We start from the raw sequence: 18,276 nt of genomic DNA, 5'->3' as shown, positions 1-18,276 counted from the left end.
CATTGCTGGCTATTGATTTGCATCATCCATCGATTTTATTCTCCTTACCAACTCAATCCGATTGTGTTGACCGTGTGGAATCCCTTGATGCTGGTGAACATACGCTCGACTACTCAAAAATCGACTTCGTCATGCTCAACGAGTTCCTGATGAGCTGTGATTGGAGCAGTATTCTGGCAACAAATGACGTCAACGATATGGCAGCACAATTTTGCAACATAATTTGCAATTGGCTCACCGATAACACTCCAAGACGAAAACCTCCTATATCTTCTGCTTGGAGTTCTCCTCTCCTGCGGCTTTTGAAACGCGATAAAAATTCCTGGCAGCGTAAACTTCGCCGGCATCGAACTTCTGAAACGAAACGCAACTTTCATCGCGCTTGCAACGCCTATCGTAAGCTTAATTCAACCCTATACAAGTCATATGTCTTGCGTGTCCAGACCAATTAACGTAGAAATCCCAAGAGCTTCTGGAAGTTTGTGAACTCCAAGCGAAAATCGTCGAATATTCCTTCATCCGTATTTTTTGGCGATTTGGAGTCTACTTCTATGCTCGAATCGTGTGATCTATTTTCCCGCCACTTCAGTTCTGTTTTTTCGGATTCAGCCGCCAACGCAGTTGAAGTATAAAGAGCGGCTTGCAATGTTCCTGAGGGTCTCATCGATTTGCGTACATTTGTGGTTAGCAATATGTATGTCGTTAAAGCTGTTAGGAAGTTGAAGAAATCTGTTTCACCGGGTCCTGATGGTGTACCTGCAATCATTTTTTGCAGCTGTGTTGCTGTTTTAGCTGATCCCCTAGCTCGCATCTTTACCGCTTCGTTGCACCAAGGAGTTTTCCCCGAAATATGGAGACATTCCTTTATGTTCCCTGTCCATAAGAAGGGCGACAAACGTGATGTGACAAATTATCGTGGCATAACAAGTCTATCTGCAGCTTCAAAATTATTCGAGATCATTGTGAACGATGCTATCTTCTTTCATGTCAAGAGCTACATTTCAGCAACGCAACACGGATTTATGCCAGGACGCTCAGTTACATCAAATTTGCTGGAGTTCACCTCAACATGTATAAATCACTTGGAAAATAGGGCTCAAGTAGATACCGTTTATACCGATCTGAAAGCGGCATTCGATTGCATCGATCATGGTATTCTTCTTCGGAAAATGTCTCGCCTGGGAATTTCGGATGGTTTGGTTGATTGGCTGAAATCATATCTTTCCAACAGAACACTTCGTGTCAAGCTGGGTTCGTGCACTTCATCACCATTTGCTGCAACCTCCGGTGTTCCCCAGGGTAGCAATTTAGGAACATTGCTGTTCACAATCTTCTTCAACGATGTGACGCTCCTCTTGCCGAGTGGTTGTGTGCTCATATACGCCGATGATCTCAAACTATACATTGTTGTCAAGAACGTCGAGGATTGCCGTCAGCTCCAAGCAATGTTAGACCAATTTGTTGATTGGTGCCGCTTAAACAAGCTTTCCGTTAGTATATCAAAATGTGTGGTCATGACATTTAATCGCACAAGAACGCCAATCGTATTCGATTACTCAATTGATGGATTTGTACTAGAAAGAGTAGAACAAGTAAGCGACCTAGGTGTAATGCTGGACCCTAAACTTACGTTTGACTTACACCGTTCAATGGTAATCACTAAGGCTAATCGTCAGCTTGGTTTTATATCAATAATCTCAAGAGATTTTTCGGATCCGTACTGTTTAAAAGCACTGTACTGTTCACTCGTTCGTCCGATTATCGAGACTGCATCTGTTGTTTGGACTCCCTACCAACTTTCCTGGAACATCAGAATAGAACGTATCCAAAAAACATTCATTCGTCGAGCATTAAGACAACTTCCTTGGAGAGATCCACTAAACTTACCTCCGTATGCTGAGAGATGTCGCTTGCTAAGCATGGACACGTTACAACGACGGCGACAAATTCAACAGGCAACATTCGTCGCGAAGTTATTAAGTGGTGAAATTGACTCTACCCACTTACTCTCTTGCTTGAACTTTCGTGCGCCAAGCAGATTTCTACGCTCATCGTTCCTATTGCGTCAAGACTCACACCGCTCTTCTTTTGGACAACATGAACCTGTTACGAGTATGATTCGCACGTTTTCTACAGTTGAAGAGTTGTTCGAGTTTGGGGAACCTGCTGCTCAATTCCAGAGACGTATTATTAACTCCAGATACATTTAGTATTTGTTATGGCTTCTGGTTCATTAAGACTTATTGTCAGATGGATGTATTGAATAAAAATAAATAAATAAATAAATAAATCTCAAAAAAGTAATTCAGGTTACTTGTTAAAACATTGTCCCAATTATTTTTTATTATTTACTTTATAATAAAGCCGAACATTGCATCCTCATGCTCAAAGAGGGTGAATAGATGAGCTGCTGCTATCGATGCTATTATAACTGCAACGCATCTGTATCCGTCCTGGCTAAATCTTCAGATTCAGTAATAACCGGCTTCGGCGTTCTCTTTCGACGCACACACTCCACCATTTGCTCAACCGGTCCTTTTTCATGGCGTTATATCTCGGTATTTTTTGACGTAGGACTACGTCTGTGATTTCTATATGGGGTGAAAATGGAATATGAAACAAAATTATGAAAGATTTTGAACGTTAATAACTCAGCTGCCCCTGGACCAATTTCAATAATTTTATCAGAAATCGATCAGAAATCACCGCGTGGTGAGTGGTCGTGTTCTCCTTTTTACAACGAAAGGCTTCCCGCAAGCAGCTAGCTATCATGGGTGCTCACAACCGCTGATCGGATTCAGTTCCAATCACCGTGTGTGGTTGTGTCCGGTCGTCGGCATCAGCAGCAGCAGGAGGAAGAAGCTGCACCGCTATTGATCGAAATCAGTGGCTCTTTGTTTGTCGCTGTAGGTCATCTATGCCAAGCGCGTCATTCTAAAGAGTATAAACAGAGAGATCCCCGCTCAAATTCCTATTCCTACACAAAACACAAGCTCCTGCTGCAGTTAACAAATAACATTTTTAATATAAGATCACGTATTTCTACGTCACCATTGCGTACAACCACATAGGGCTGTCCCTTGTAGTTTTATTTCTAAGATAAACGCTAAAAGCATAATCATTTGCCTTCTCAGTAAATTCATAAATCTGCTGCCCGAAGTACGCAATACACATATTAGACAAATGATGGGAATGAATACATGAGATTGTCCTTTCCATGGAAAACATGGATGGTCGTTGACACGAGTATTTTCCTCATAATCGCCTTGAAGAAGGGATCACTGTCCTGTTTTCCAATTGAATTATAAACGGATTCAAAATAATCAAACAACATGTCGTTAGCCACCATAATCTTCAAACTAGTTTCCAGTGTCAATAATTGATCCTCTGTGTAAATTGCGAAAAATCCTTCGAATTCAGAAAAGTCCTGGAGTTTCAATTTTTTGGTGCTCGCAATGATTTCATTCGCATATCCGTATTATTCATAGTTTCTGCTTCATTGAACTGCATTCCTGCTGCATTGACTGACAGAAGCTCCGTTTAATTTACCACTTGCAATCTCACTGCTGCCTGCAATACTTCTGTGTTGTTCGTACTCGTCTGTTGCATTTCCATTGCATTGATAAGTTGATCATCTGTTGGTTGAAGTGAAATCCAACATCAACAGTGCAATCTCCGCGAACCAATTTCTTCTCCATCATGCAAGCTCAAAAAAAAAAAACATTGCATCTTGTTCAAAATGTTGTCTTCAGCTAGATTAATTCTAGCATTCAGAATCATAAGGGCCTAACTGCAATGAACGATACCCTTCATCATCGATTTTCTCTTTGTTTAATAGCTCGGCTGGATTAACATTTATTGGGGGGGTTGATATTGCTTTTGCTAGCCAATTCAACCAATTATAGCAAGCTTCCGAAAATTGGTTTACTTAACGGTAATAGCTCAAAGAGAAAATCGATCATCGCAGTTAGGTCCTTATGAGTCTAAACACTAGGTATATATTATTATTTTTAACGAAGCTATGCGGTGTCTTTACTGATATGGCTGTATGGAGGATCCAAAAGAAGGGACGGGGGTCTAAAACCTCTTAAAAACTGCCCACACACTTAATCTAGCTCGGTAGAATCTCCAACAGCCGATTACCTCGGCATTTACGTTTGCTGATATCACTGCAAAATAACTGTTTGTTAGCTGATATCTCAGCAAAATGTTATTTGTTAGCTGAGTCTCGGCAATTGTTTTACTGAATCTCAGCAAAATAAATTGCAGAACTACTCGGCTGTTGGAATCTCGGCGAAAAAAATTAAGTGTGCACGTGGTATATGGACAGCTCTAAAAAAGTTAAGCTAACTGTTATACATTCTGACCCGCAATGTACACAATTATAAGACTGGCAGCCATATGTTATCCACCAGAAATAAATACAATGCACTTTTTTTTTTTTTCCTTTGGTTTGTTTTTTTCCGTCGATCTTGTTTTCCGTGCTGAGCACCAATGCTACCCACGTGCCAGGAAGGCAGCTCCCACACCTGGACCCTACCTATCGACCCATCAACTCATGAACCGGGGACCAACGGCTTTACTTCCCATCCGAAGGAAGACGTGATCAGAGATGTTATGCCTCAGAACATCCCGGCGGCGCTGACTGGGATTGAACCCAGGCCTCCTGGGGTGAGAGGTAATCACGCTTACCACTACACCACCGGCGCCGTTATACAATGCACTTATTTTTCAATTAATCCATGTTGCAACTTGAGTCATCAAAATATCATGTTGCATGCAACCGGTTTGCAACAAACATAAGTTTCAAGGAGACTCCATTTTCTGCGCTTGAAGTTTTATATGCGGTGCGTTGTCCATCATTTAGACCTTGATTTAGTCACACTTGTTGTCAATCGCGTTACAAGTTGTTATTGCTCGCTGAGAAACAAATGGTGTTGCTTGGGATGCTCCATAGAGAACCACTTACGAAACAATATATCAACTCAGGTATAAATTATCGAATAGCCGTAACTGCTTTTTTAATCCATGATGCAAACGTCCTTTTGTCCAAACTGCTTGCTCTACCACGCAAACTAACACCACTATCAGGTTAGAGAAACTTTACCCTACCTGGTGGTGGTGTTAGTTGGCCTGGGCCAGCTAGCATTTTCTACAAATTGATATTTTAGTTATTGTTTACAAAAGCTGTTGTGAATATTCCACAATTTATCGTTAGAATAGCGTAATATTGGATGTCATAGCCATTACAACTACATGAAATCCGTCAAATATTCATGACACTCTTCTTTTTACGTCTACCAATAAACGACATTGTTTCTGAAAGCCCGATCATTGAATTTTCACCAGCTAGGGTACATTTTTTTTTTGCTATTTTCCAGTGCCGGCACCATGCCGCAGTTGATTTTTTGCGACTGCACTTGAGAGTGGTGTTTCCCACCGGGTGAAAATGTATGGATTGTCACGTACTGCAAATATTTGCGGGAAATTAAAAGCATGCTTCAGCGATTTACAGTGTGGGGGCGTTGAATGCAAGTGATCAATTTGCGCAAGGCGAACGTTTTTAAAAGCTTTATTTCTCTGTCGTACTGTGCCGGTGTCATTGAATTGGAATCGGGAATCGTGTTCCAGAATGGTTGCCAGCGGTCGACGTTCTACGCTACCAGAAATAATGGCGCTTTCTTGGATAATCGTTCAGTTACGCTTTAAATTGTTTAGTAGAACACTCGTATCGCTTCAATTTAATTAATCCGAATTAAAACTTTAATACCGATCATTCCAGAAAGCATACATAAGGCGATACAGTTTGCACACTAGTGTGTTCAAGAGCGCATTTGAATTTATCTCCAACAAAGTAAGTAATTCTTGTAAAAGTTTCATCCTACTTCGGATGCGAAGCTCTCGAAAACTCTTGCAAGTCCAGATGCTCCCTCACACCACACCACACCACGTGGCAGTACTTAAACCTTCGAGGCTTGGTATAATGCTCTATTCAAAAACACAATATTATTGGAATTGGAGCTAATTACGCCGGCACATCTTGAACGATAATTGCTATGAATTTATATCCGATTAAGCAAACTGCAATTTCCCGTCACTGGCTCCTAGTTAGTTATTGGCATAGAACCAAAGTGGGAGTGGATGGCGGACCTGTTTACTATATTTATTCCGTTTCCTGGCATCTTAGTTTATTATGGTTTTCTCAAACATGGAGCATACGATGGATTGCAGTGAATCAGCCGCCGACTAATGGCCAAAGGATGGAAAGAGCTCCAAGCGAAGAATGAAAACTGCTCAAGTGGGCACACTTCAGCTCGGATTACTGGGAAATAATCATTGGAAACGATTGTGAAACAATAACAGACTCATACTAGCAGCATCCTTGAAAAACGGGTAAGATTCAAAACAACAACAGGGAAATGTATTTAAGCAATAATTATTTTTTTAGGCAAAACCGCACGTGGCTATCAGTAATGTTCAGTAGTAATAGATCGATAAATCCTTTGATATTATTCATTCTTGATGATTTCCCGAACATGACGCAATGGACGCCAAGGGCTTCAGATAGCCAAGTCAGTTAGGCACGGTATTACCGAGCCGGGAGCGGTGGGTTCGATACCCGGTTTGGTCTAGAAAATCTTTCGGGTTGCAAATTTGGTCAACAATTGGTGCATAAGAGTATGATTGTGCTTTTGCTACACAATAGACAAATTCATGCATTGTTCCCATCATGTGAAGCTTGACTGGTATGGCCGCAAATGGGAACAGCACAATGAAGAGGATGTGTTGAGTCCCGTCGCCGTACATTCCCCACCGGCGCATTTTGTACATGCGTACCTTCTTAGTGATTCGCCGTTTATCTAACAGCCGGATCACGGAAGCAGGAAATGAGCCATGTTCTGAACTACTTGGCGTTCATATCCTTGAATGGATTTCCGACTATATTTTGTGAGTACCGCTACTTGGGTTCCATACAGCGTCGCAGGGGCAATCATCGACTCGTACATCACACGACTTAGTTGCCATGACGGCTGATACTAGTCCATAGTAGCTCTTGAACCTCGCACAGCATATCGGCAACGACTTCTAACAGTCATTAGTCGCTCAAGCCGAGCTGTCAAATAGACCCCGAAATACCGAAATGGTTCGGCCATCAACCACAATTTTGGAAATCACATCCCCGGTCGATTCTCGCATGAACACCATCGTTTAGATTTAGACCACCTTAGGTACTCCCTGATCATTCGTACTATCTCCTCCATGTTCTCGACGTTATACGGCAATCAATGAAAGCCAGGATGAGTGGCGATTTGGTTTAGGCGTATCTACTCACATTAAGTTAAAAATGATAGACAAGAGAGGACATCCCAGTTTTATCCCTTTTCGGTGCTGAAAGGCTCTCGTTAGATGTCCCCTTCACAAAACTTGCTGCTTTCCTCCTTTGTAGCACTTCAATATGTGGTTTACAAATAGAACAGCCACTCTTTTTGTAGTAGATACAGTTGAGTTAAAAATGAAATAAAATAAATGATTTAAAATAAAGAAAATAAAATAAACTAACCCCTAACTATTGAGAGAAAAGTAAATAAATGATGCCCAGTGATAGACAAGTTTGTGAAAAGTTATTATGACTCGCGAACATTTCTCATGGAGAACTAGATGTAATAGAAAATCGGTTACTAGTCAACCAATCAGGATCGCCTATAACGCGGGGAACGAAAAAAAAAATAAAGGGTTTTATCCTAGACACGACCGCAGTATGACGTAGAACCACACAAAATTGATGTTTTTCATACATTTTTGACTATTATACTTTATCTTAAAATTTTCAAGTATTTCAATGTTTCGGTTATGGTTGACTCAAAACAATTTACACATTTTTCTTGACAAATATCCATGTGAAATTCCACATGATTTTCATTTGACCACACATAAACAGAATCCACTCAGAAGTACACATGAAATTTATACGCAAATGAATAGTATGTGTGGTCACGCATGGTTTTTGTTAAGTATGTGGCCGACACATAGATATTGATTTGTTGATCACGTTGCAACAACTCATGTGTGGGATTTGAGGGGGGGGGGGGGTAGGAAAGGGCCACGCCGTCCGAAGCGACAATGAGCAAAAGCATGCGCTGTTTTATATCTTTCCAGGTTCAGAACCTGATAGGACTTCCCGCCGTTTTTTATGAATGGGGCGGAGCAAAAAGTTTCTTTGGTGCAGAATATGTAAAAAAGGATGGACTTTGGATATTAATATAATTGCATATATAGAGGTACCAGATATGTTTTACAGTCAGTTGTTCATCAGGTGTATGTCTTCAGTTTGTCAGTTCATCAGGTGTATGTCTTCTATTGCAATATTTTTTTTGAAAATGTTGGCTCTGCATGTAAAAAATTAATTAACATTAACATTATTAGGGTTTGCTTAAAATTTATTTCCCGAAAAAAAATGGTCGTCAAAGTCCATGTCTCTTTCGGGTTATTGTAAAGGGGGAGGGGGACGGTGTTGTTAAGCGGGAGGGGGTTTTACATGCACGTTTTTCAGGTCTCATTCCTCATTGTGGTGGACACGCCGTGATCCACCTTTAGCCGCTGACCTAGTCCTGCTTGATACAGGCCCTAGTGCCACGCCGTGCGAAGCGGTTATGAGCAGAGGCATGAGAGCAGCGCTGATTTATATTTTTTCAGGTTCAAGCAGAACGATGTGCAACCAAGTGGTATTCGTTTATGATGACTGCGTTTGGGAAAAAGGCTTATTTCATGAAATCAGTGATAACATTATCATTTGTGCATTTTCAAAAGTTTAATTACAGAAAAATTGGAAAATATATTTATTTCAACAGGTTTGCAATGTAATATTCTATCGATTGGCGTATTTGGATTTTAATTTCATCTATAAATGACAAAGCTACAAACGTTCAAAACCTAACACTCCTTCACCACATATATTTTTTGATTTGCACCCCAGTATAGTCGACAAAGACGTAGTTCTACGTCAAAACAAAATCGACCGTGTTACCAAAAGTGGTCAGGTTTTGACCACTTATAACTCAGTCAATAGCGGATGGATTTTAATTCTAAACAAGCCAGTTGATTGGCAATTTTTCTTCAAAGCTGCAAAATTGAATACTTCATCAATTTTCAATAGGTCACTATTGAAAATTACACAAATGTCCAACTGTTGAAATGGTTATCAAAATTATCACCGATTGCCTGCAAAAAGTGGTTTTCCTAACACAGTCGCCATATACTGATACCGAGCACGTAATCCTACGTCAAATCTACGGTCGAGTCTTGGAAACAACCTCATACTTTTTAACCCAAATATGGGTAAATTTAAGTCAAATTTGCATAAAATTAAATCATTTATGGATCTTAAGAACCCATATTTGGATTTAAAAAAATTACCCATCTATTTGTACCGTCTGGGTAAACTGATCTTAGCGTGTATATGTATTGTCGCTAAAGCACAAAATCAGACTCGAAACATCGAAAATATCGATAATCGTTTACGTTCGGTTGTTCCGCCTATTTCAATTGTTGGTCTTTATTGTTTCAGACCACGTAGTCCTAGGTAACCAGCTGTGTGTCAGCTGTGATTTTATTCATTACGAAATTTAATTGCACTTACCTGCTCAATTTGAAATTCTTTTCTTGAAAATCACTAACACTTCTGAAAATTTAAACATAAATTTAATTTAATACTTAGCACTACATTAAATTTGATCTAAAAACAAAGAAAAAAAAAACACGTCTTACCGTCTAAATATTTAGAACGAAGGTGACCACGGTTTCCATAAATAAGGTAATCTACTCTCGGATGTCAACACAAGCTCGTCGGCTAATGACGTAGTCTCTCAGTAAGTGGCATATCGCAAATTTTACAATGTAAATACGTTCCAGACACATAACATCAAATCATTATGTTTAGTACATGGCTCTCATTATTTAAATATAATACATTTAATATTAAATTATAAATATCGTCTTCTTACATATTTGCATTTGCTACGAAAGAGATAGGAATGACGTTACAATCAAAATGTCATTTACCGGAATAGATCACCTTCTATAAAGGGTGTCCACGATGAAATTGCCACACTATGAAATTGCTCTAACTTTTTAACCGTTGGGTAGAATTTAATGAAAATTTGGGTGGATTTAGTTCATAGTGCATTATTTACAATCCTGCAAGTTTTAAAGTCCTGTGATCAAAACTCGCGGAAATGGAGTCGAAAGAACAGCTCGTGCGTGATAAAATCTTGCGCATTCATCACGAGAACAAGGATCTCTCGCATCGTTCCATCGCTAAAACGTTGGGAATCGCGAATTCCACGGTGTCGCGAGTGATTAAGCGGTTCGAGGAACGGTTGACCACCGATCGGAAGCCCAGAAGTGAAGGAAAAAGTATTCCGTACAACACCAAAAATCACAACCGCGTAGTTGGGGCCTTCAACCGAAATCCGAACGCCTCCGTTAGGGATGTGGCTAAGAAGCTGCACCTAAGCCGAAGTTTTGTCCAGAAGGCCAAAACTAAGGCTGGGCTTCGATTAAGGCCAAGGTGCGGGCATTTGCGTATGGACTGTAAATAAAATACGAGTAAATGGTAAAATGAAGGTTAATAGTTATTTCTCAATCCCTGAAAATTTGATGGCAATCGGATGAAAACTCGAATTTTGCGAATCAATTTTGTGTGTGGCAATTTCTTCGTGGACACCCTTTATTGAATTAAATCGGCGTTGAAGATGATCGTCGATTTCGCAACGATTAATCTCTGTATTATCTTCGTTATTTATTTTTTAAATTGTGAAACTTTGTTTACGCCTGTCCTCAATTTACTCTCATTTTTCTTCCATGGCCCCTTAGTAGAAATCAAACCCATGCAGTGGATGTATGTTGAAAATGAACATAAGTATTCTAAGGAAAGAGCTGTTTACTAACCAATACTACGCGGTGTTAAGGCCTGCAATATGTAGAGTAAAAATCATTCCAAAATGCTCATATTCATAGCGAGTCAGATCACGATTGATTATCAACCTCAAATCAAACATCAGACTCAAAAGAGACATTGTAGCACGGCTTGGTAAAGGGTGTCCACGATGAAATTGCCACACACAAAATTGATTCGCAAAATTCGAGTTTTCATCCGATTGCCATCAAATTTTCAGGGATTGAGAAATAACTATTAACCTTCATTTTACCATTTTACTCGTATTTTATTTACAGTCCATACGCAAATGCCCGCACCTTGGCCTTAACCCCGGCCATAAGATTCTGCACAACCTGTGAATCAACCGTTTTTTGCATGTAAACCCATACTTTCTTCAGTTCCTCGACTGTCTTCACTACCTTAGGTCGTTTAAGAAGGTGCTGCTTCATAATCGCCCAGTACTTCTCGTTGGGGCGGAGCTCCGGAGTGTTGGGAGGGTTGAACATTTTCAGCACGAAATTGACCTTATTGTCCGCATACCACTTCAGCACGTCCTTGGAGTAGTGGCATGAGGCCAAATCCGGCCAGAAGATTGTTGGGACGTTGTGGGCCTTCAGGAGAGGAAGCAGCCGCTTCTGGAGGCACTCTTTTATGTACACCTGTCCGTTCATCGTGTCCTGGGTCACGAAAGGTGCACTCCGCTTCCCGCACGTGCAGATGGCTTGCCAAACCAGGAATTTCTTCGCAAATTTGGACATCTTCTGAGTGCGGACATGCTCCGGAACGCTGAACTTATCCTTGGCCGTGAAAAACAGGTTGCCGGGGATCTGTTTGAAGTCGGCTTTCACATATGTTTCGTCGTCCATGATGCAGCATTCAACTTTCGTCAGCATGTTGAGGTACAACTTCCTGGCACGGGTTTTGGCGGACTTGTTCTGCTTCTCGTCGCGATTAGGGGCCTTTTGTACCTTGAACGTTCGAAGCCCAGCCTTAGTTTTGGCCTTCTGGACAAAACTTCGGCTTAGGTGCAGCTTCTTAGCCACATCCCTAACGGAGGCGTTCGGATTTCGGTTGAAGGCCCCAACTACGCGGTTGTGATTTTTGGTGTTGTACGGAATACTTTTTCCTTCACTTCTGGGCTTCCGATCGGTGGTGAACCGTTCCTCGAACCGCTTAATCACTCGCGACACCGTGGAATTCGCGATTCCCAACGTTTTAGCGATGGAACGATGCGAGAGATCCTTGTTCTCGTGATGAATGCGCAAGATTTTATCACGCACGAGCTGTTCTTTCGACTCCATTTCCGCGAGTTTTGATCACAGGACTTTAAAACTTGCAGGATGTAAATAATGCACTATGAACTAAATCAACCCAAATTTTCATTAAATTCTACCCAACGGTTAAAAAGTTAGAGCAATTTCATAGTGTGGCAATTTCATCGTGGACACCCTTTACACTCATAAATTCGACACATTTTTTTGAAGAATATCCATGTAAAATTCCACATGATTTTCATGTGTCCACACATAAACAGAATCCACTCAGAAGTACACATGAAATTTATGACCACCCATTTACCCATTAATGAGTAAATCATAGTCTACCTATTAAATGAGGAGGGGCAATTTTAGCGGGAATAGGTATTTTTATACCCATTAATGGGTTTTGGCGAAACTCCGTGTAGCATCGAAATGAATCAATGTAAGCTGTGATGTGATAGAATTATTCTGCTGGGAATCAAATGGGGGACAAAATATGCAATATGTCGGATATAAAAATAATCATAAACACACAAATCATTTTTGGGGTTAGTAAGGTGATCCAAGAGACATTTCTCAGTGGAACCAAAAGCTAGAAATTTAGAGTGTGTGAGTGATATGGTGTTTATGGTGCTGAATGTAAACATAAACAAAGCAGAAAATCATATGTGAATAAACTGCCAGTTCTACTGTGATTGGTGTGTCAAAAGTTCTTGGTAAACAAAGAAGTCAGCTAATCGCAAGTGTCTCGTGGACAGCCTTATGTCGTTTTCGTTTTTGCGGTGTAGCTACACCGGTGCTACACTGCCGTACACCAAAATATTTAAGGGTGTAGATATAGGATGCACCTTTGTTTACAAACAAATGATGTTGAGCTGTCAAAGACTCGCGCTTATTCCTGCTTACACTACACCAGTGCTACATCGCAAAAACGAAAACGACATTATTCTCATATCTCGTAAAGCTCCCACACTGAAACAAAAACCATAGTTAGAAGTACTATTTTGCAGAAAACACTTATTTTCAGTATAACTACGCTTAATGCCGTTAAATTCGCCATGATTTCAGTATAATTGACTATAAATATAAACAAAGTTAATAACATTCTGTCAAAACTACTACGCTTACTCAAACGGCATTGTAGTTTTGATAGAAAAAATAGTAAAATTAAACGAATCTCGTTTCTGCACAAATCTACACTCCCGGAAATAAATATAAAGACACATAAAAAAGCATGGCGCCTACCAAATATAAGAATCAGAGGAATTCTAAACCATGTATTTTTGGAAGCCACTTTATCATGCTACAATATCACCCATAGAAATAACCAATTGCATCATGTACGCAGGGGAAATAAATGGAAATGTGATTTTCTCCTTCGGAAATAAATATAAGGACGCCATAAAAATGTATGGGAAATTGGTCATTTTCGAAACATTACTAAGCATGTCAACAATTCTTGTAGCACCAAAATAACCAAAGAGTTAGTTAAAATAATAATTAAACTTAATTTCTGAAACATTCTAAGCAGATCCAATCGCTAGAAGTTCTCCAAAATCACAAAAATCATTGGTTGATCAGCGATGATCAAATAGGAGCTACATACATTTAGGCGTTTTCCGAGTTAGAATTTGTCTTGAAATGTTCAGAACAGGTTTTCTTTGTGGCTTTTGATGAAGATTTATCAACTTTCAGTCCATGACAGCCCAAATCAAAAAATACCATAAGCAAACGATAACTCTAATCATTGAACTATTGCAGAAATGGTTCGAACACGACGTTAAGCAAAATAACCTCAAAATAACTCAGTTTCCCCTGGACCAATTTGAATAATTTTATCACCAATCGATCAGAAATATTTCTACGCATCTGATAAATTTAAGACATAATAAATTTTTAAAATGTCACTATTGTAAATTGTACGAATGTGCAACTGTTGCTTTGATAATTAAAATTATCACCGATAGCCTGCGAAAAGCGATTTCCCTGGCACAGATTTCTAAGTTGAATCCCATCTGGTCTCACCAAACGGTGTTTATTCAAGCACCGCGTGGTGAGTGGTGGTGTTCTCTAGTACGCAACGAAAGGCTACCTGCAAGCAGCGAGCTGCAGTCCACATGAGCATCCATATAAGGAGGAAGATGCCGCACCGCTATTGATTGGAATCAGTAGCTCTAGTGTCAAGCGCGTCATACTAAAGAGTATAATCAGAGAAAACCCCGCTCAAATTCATATTTTTACACCTTCTTGTTGAGAAAACATTATCCTTTCTGATGGTGATGTTAGTTTGCGATCTAACAGTTTAGGTAAATTAATGTTTGAATGGTTTTCGTACTTGTTATTTGTAAGTATCAATGGGTTTTCGCACTATTACGCTTTCATTCCACCAACAAAACGTGCATTGAAACACCACCTTTTGATTACTACAGGAAGTGCAACAATCGTACTTCTCCCAACTAAATATATAAATAGTCGCAAATACTATTAGTTTTTGTAGAACTTTTCCATCACTGATTTTGGAAACCCGTAACTAATCATCGTTGCATATCTATTTTTTGCTGTGATAATATTAAATCTACAGGATGACGAAGCGGAAGTTTAACAAGAAACAGGTGCGAAATTTCCAACGTTATTGAGTGGCCATGTTTGGAAATACATGGATGACAAATCTCGCAGTTCTGAAGTATGCTGGGGCACACGAAGTACTTGGTATGTCCATGCGGAAGGAGCTCATTAGAAGAAGTGAATCCCGTCTAAGAAGTCTAATGCGTAGCTTCTGTGTTACGGATACGATTACCATGGATAGTATTGCGAAGAATGACGAAGGAATGATCACCGAGGAGCACAGCAAGGTTGATACTGGCGAGAACGATGGAGATGCTGAAAACCATGCCGATGTTGAAGAGCATGGTAATGCTGGAGATGAGGAGGAGGGCCGAGTCGACGTAACCGAGAAGGCCAAGAAGATTGAGGAACTTGGCATTGCCAATCTTCCAGACAAGGTCAAGGTAGCGTCTAGAGATGTTACGGATGACGAGGGCATGATCACCGAGGAGAACAGCAATGTTGATGATGGCGAAGAGCGATAACGTGTTTTGCAGCACCGATTGATACACTATGGTGCAAACATAGTGAGGTTACAAGCTGGTTCCAGAGGTTCGCCCAATCTCCACAGCGGTCCACAGTTATATAATAAATCTTATTTGTTAATTACAGCAGGAGCTAGTGTTTTTCGTAGGAATAGGAATTTGAGTGGGGTTCTCTCTGTTTATACTCTTTAGTATGACGTGCTTGACATAGATGACCCACAGCGACTCACGAAGAGCTATTCACCCCTATTCTGTATTTCGTTTCGAACGAAATTCTCATACAAAAAAACGAAATACAGAATAGGGGTGATTGATTCCGATCAATAGCTGTGCGGCTTTCGTTGTGTATTGGAGAACACCACCACTCACTACGCGATGATTTAATAATCATTGTTTGGTGAGACCGGAACTAATTCAACTTTGAAATCTGTGTTAGGGAAATCGCTTTTCGTAGGTAATCGGTGATTTTTTCAATTATCATAGCAACTGTTGCACATTCGTCCAACTTTCAAAAGTGACATTTTGAAAAATAATAGTCTTAATTTTAACAGATTCTTAGAAAAAATTCCGTATTAAGAATTAAAATCCATCATCTCTGGATCAAAATCGGACCACTTTCATGCCGCGACCGACTTTGGTTTTTTTTATAAATTGCACCCTCAATGTTGCCTCAAAGTACATACATGCTATTTTAGATTTAAACATATCTAGATAGTGCTGGAATTAGGCGTAAAAGCTTTTGTAAACAATGACTTTTCTCGATATTTTTTAGAAATTCAAGGCACGCCCACGCAAACCAACATTACCGTCGGGTAGAGGAAGCTTTACCCTACCTGATGATGACCTTGACCACACGGTGATTGGAACTGAATCCGATCAACGGTTGAGGCCAGCCTTGTCAGCTAGCTGCTTGGGGGAGCCTTCCCCTTATAAAATTAGTATGGTTATTTTGATTTACGACGTGTTTGGGATCATCCACACCAGTTGGGTTATCATTCGGATGTGATAATTATTTTATTGGGGTTTAGTTGTGCGCTGTAGAACACCACCACTCATTACACGGCGATTGAATAAACATCGTTTGGTGAGACCGGATGGAATTCAACTTTGAAATCTGTGTTAGGGACATTGCTTTTCGCAGTCAATCGGTGATAATTTTAATATCATAGGAACAGTTGTACATTTGTTGTATCACATCAGTTGTACAATAGTGACATAGGCTTAACTTTAACAGATGCGTAGTAACATTTCTGATCGATTGGTGATAACATTATTGAAATTGGTCCAGGGGCAGCTGAGTTATTAACGTTCAAAATCTTTCATAATTTTGTTACATGTTCCATTTCTCGCGCAACACGAGAAAAGGGCCTATCATTGTTGATCGATTCTCTTCGTCGATTTTCTCTTTCGCGAATAAGCCGACTGCAAATGAATATCCCATTGAGTGTGTTGTTTCAGGCGCAAGCTAACATCATCTCCTGTCGAACTGTGCTGCGAGCTTAGCGAGAAATTCGTTTATGTTGCCGTCGTAAACCAAAGAGAAAGTCGATGAAGAGAATCGATCAACGAGGATAGGCCCTTTTCAAATGTTACGCGAGATTTCAGGTTTTCACAAAGTGTACCTCTATATAGAAATCACAGACGTAGTCCTACGTCAAAAAGTAGAATGGTCTGTGCCTAGGAGCACGAACGGAAGCTTGACGTAGAACCGCTAGTGGACGGAACAAATATGTTGATCATTTAGTTCTTAAATCTTTCCGTTTTTGAATTAGTGGCCCCTTAAAAGGGCCGGTTTTTTTGACGTAGGACTACGTCTTTGATTTCTATATGGGAGTACACTTTGTGAAAACCTAAAATGGAACATGTAACAAATTAAGAATGATTTTGAACGTTAATAACTCAGCTGCCCCTGGTTCAATTTCAATAGTTGTATCACCAATCGATCAGAAATATGGCTACGCATCGATAACAATGCTTCCAAATGATGATTTTCAACAAGAAACTATTGAAAAACTGTTAAATGGCCAGCATTGTCCAAAAGCGTTGAATTACCTACATGCATATGCTGCTTCCCCAGCACAGTCGTCAGAGAGTAGTAAGTAGACGAAACAAGTCGAAGTGGCATTCGCCTCCGATCCTCGGGCGCGTGCGAATAGGGAGGATGGAATTGCGTAATATTTTGCACACTCATCGCCATACTCAGAACCACACGCTCCCAACGACCACACCACTGTGTGGTGGTGTACGGTCGTCGAAATTAGTAGCAGCAGTAGCAGCAGTAGCAGTGCTTTCGGCGAGTGGCGTTGAAAATTGTTCTCCAGTAACAACGAAAGGCTGCCTGCAAGCAGCGAGCTGCAGAGCCCACATAAGCAACCATCAAAGGAGGAAGAAGCTGCACCGCTACGCTATGGATCGGAATCAGTAGCTCTTCGTGAGGATCGGAATCAGTAGCTCTTCGCTGCGGGTCGGTCATCTATGCCAAGCGTGTCACCCTCGCTCCAAACGACATACAGCTCGACAGCCTCATCCGTGTTGAACACCCAGCTCAGAATTACTCAATCATCACTACAAAATGGTCCTTTTCAGGGCCACCAAAAATTTGTTAAAGAGTATTATTTGCACATTGGTCAAGGTCATCAGTTCCCGCAAGCAGCTAGCTATCAAGGCTCAACCTGTCTATAGAAGGTGTGAAATTGTAGGCCTGAATATATTTGTGCAATTAGTTTTTCCTCGGTTTTCATTCCGCACGATTCGTTTCTTTCGTTTAATCAATCACCCTTGTAGTGACTTCAAAAAGATTGTTTCAATCGGCGCTTACACATGAAATTTAATGTGGATTATAGAATTTTTTGTATGTTACCAAAATGTATGAATGGTTTGCTACTAAATGTTGAGATAATTTATTGATTATTGAATTATCACACTGTATACCATGAAAAAGCAGCCTGTTTGTGAGTTGTTGCCTGTTTTCAAGCAAGGAGTTATCATAAAA

General features: G+C 40.3%; 1 long non-coding RNA gene across 1 annotated transcript in view; it reads left to right on the top strand.

Moving 5' to 3' along the window:
- The first annotated feature begins 2,890 nt into the window (after window positions 1-2,890).
- The window catches only part of LOC135698203 (uncharacterized), an 89,897-nt gene continuing 74,511 nt past the window's right edge, over window positions 2,891-18,276 (top strand). Inside the window, exon 1 of the long non-coding RNA XR_010517466.1 lies at window positions 2,891-2,900. This is a non-coding gene — a long non-coding RNA (uncharacterized LOC135698203). The remainder of the gene's footprint in view (window positions 2,901-18,276) is intronic.

The sequence above is a fragment of the Ochlerotatus camptorhynchus genome, unplaced genomic scaffold (assembly GCF_037179485.1).
Source record: "Ochlerotatus camptorhynchus isolate MF236.1 unplaced genomic scaffold, CSIRO-AGI_Acam_v1.1 ptg000083l, whole genome shotgun sequence".
NCBI lineage: Eukaryota > Metazoa > Arthropoda > Insecta > Diptera > Culicidae > Ochlerotatus > Ochlerotatus camptorhynchus.
Note: the sequence above shows the minus strand (reverse complement) of the source record. Positions and strands in the feature narration are given on the sequence as shown.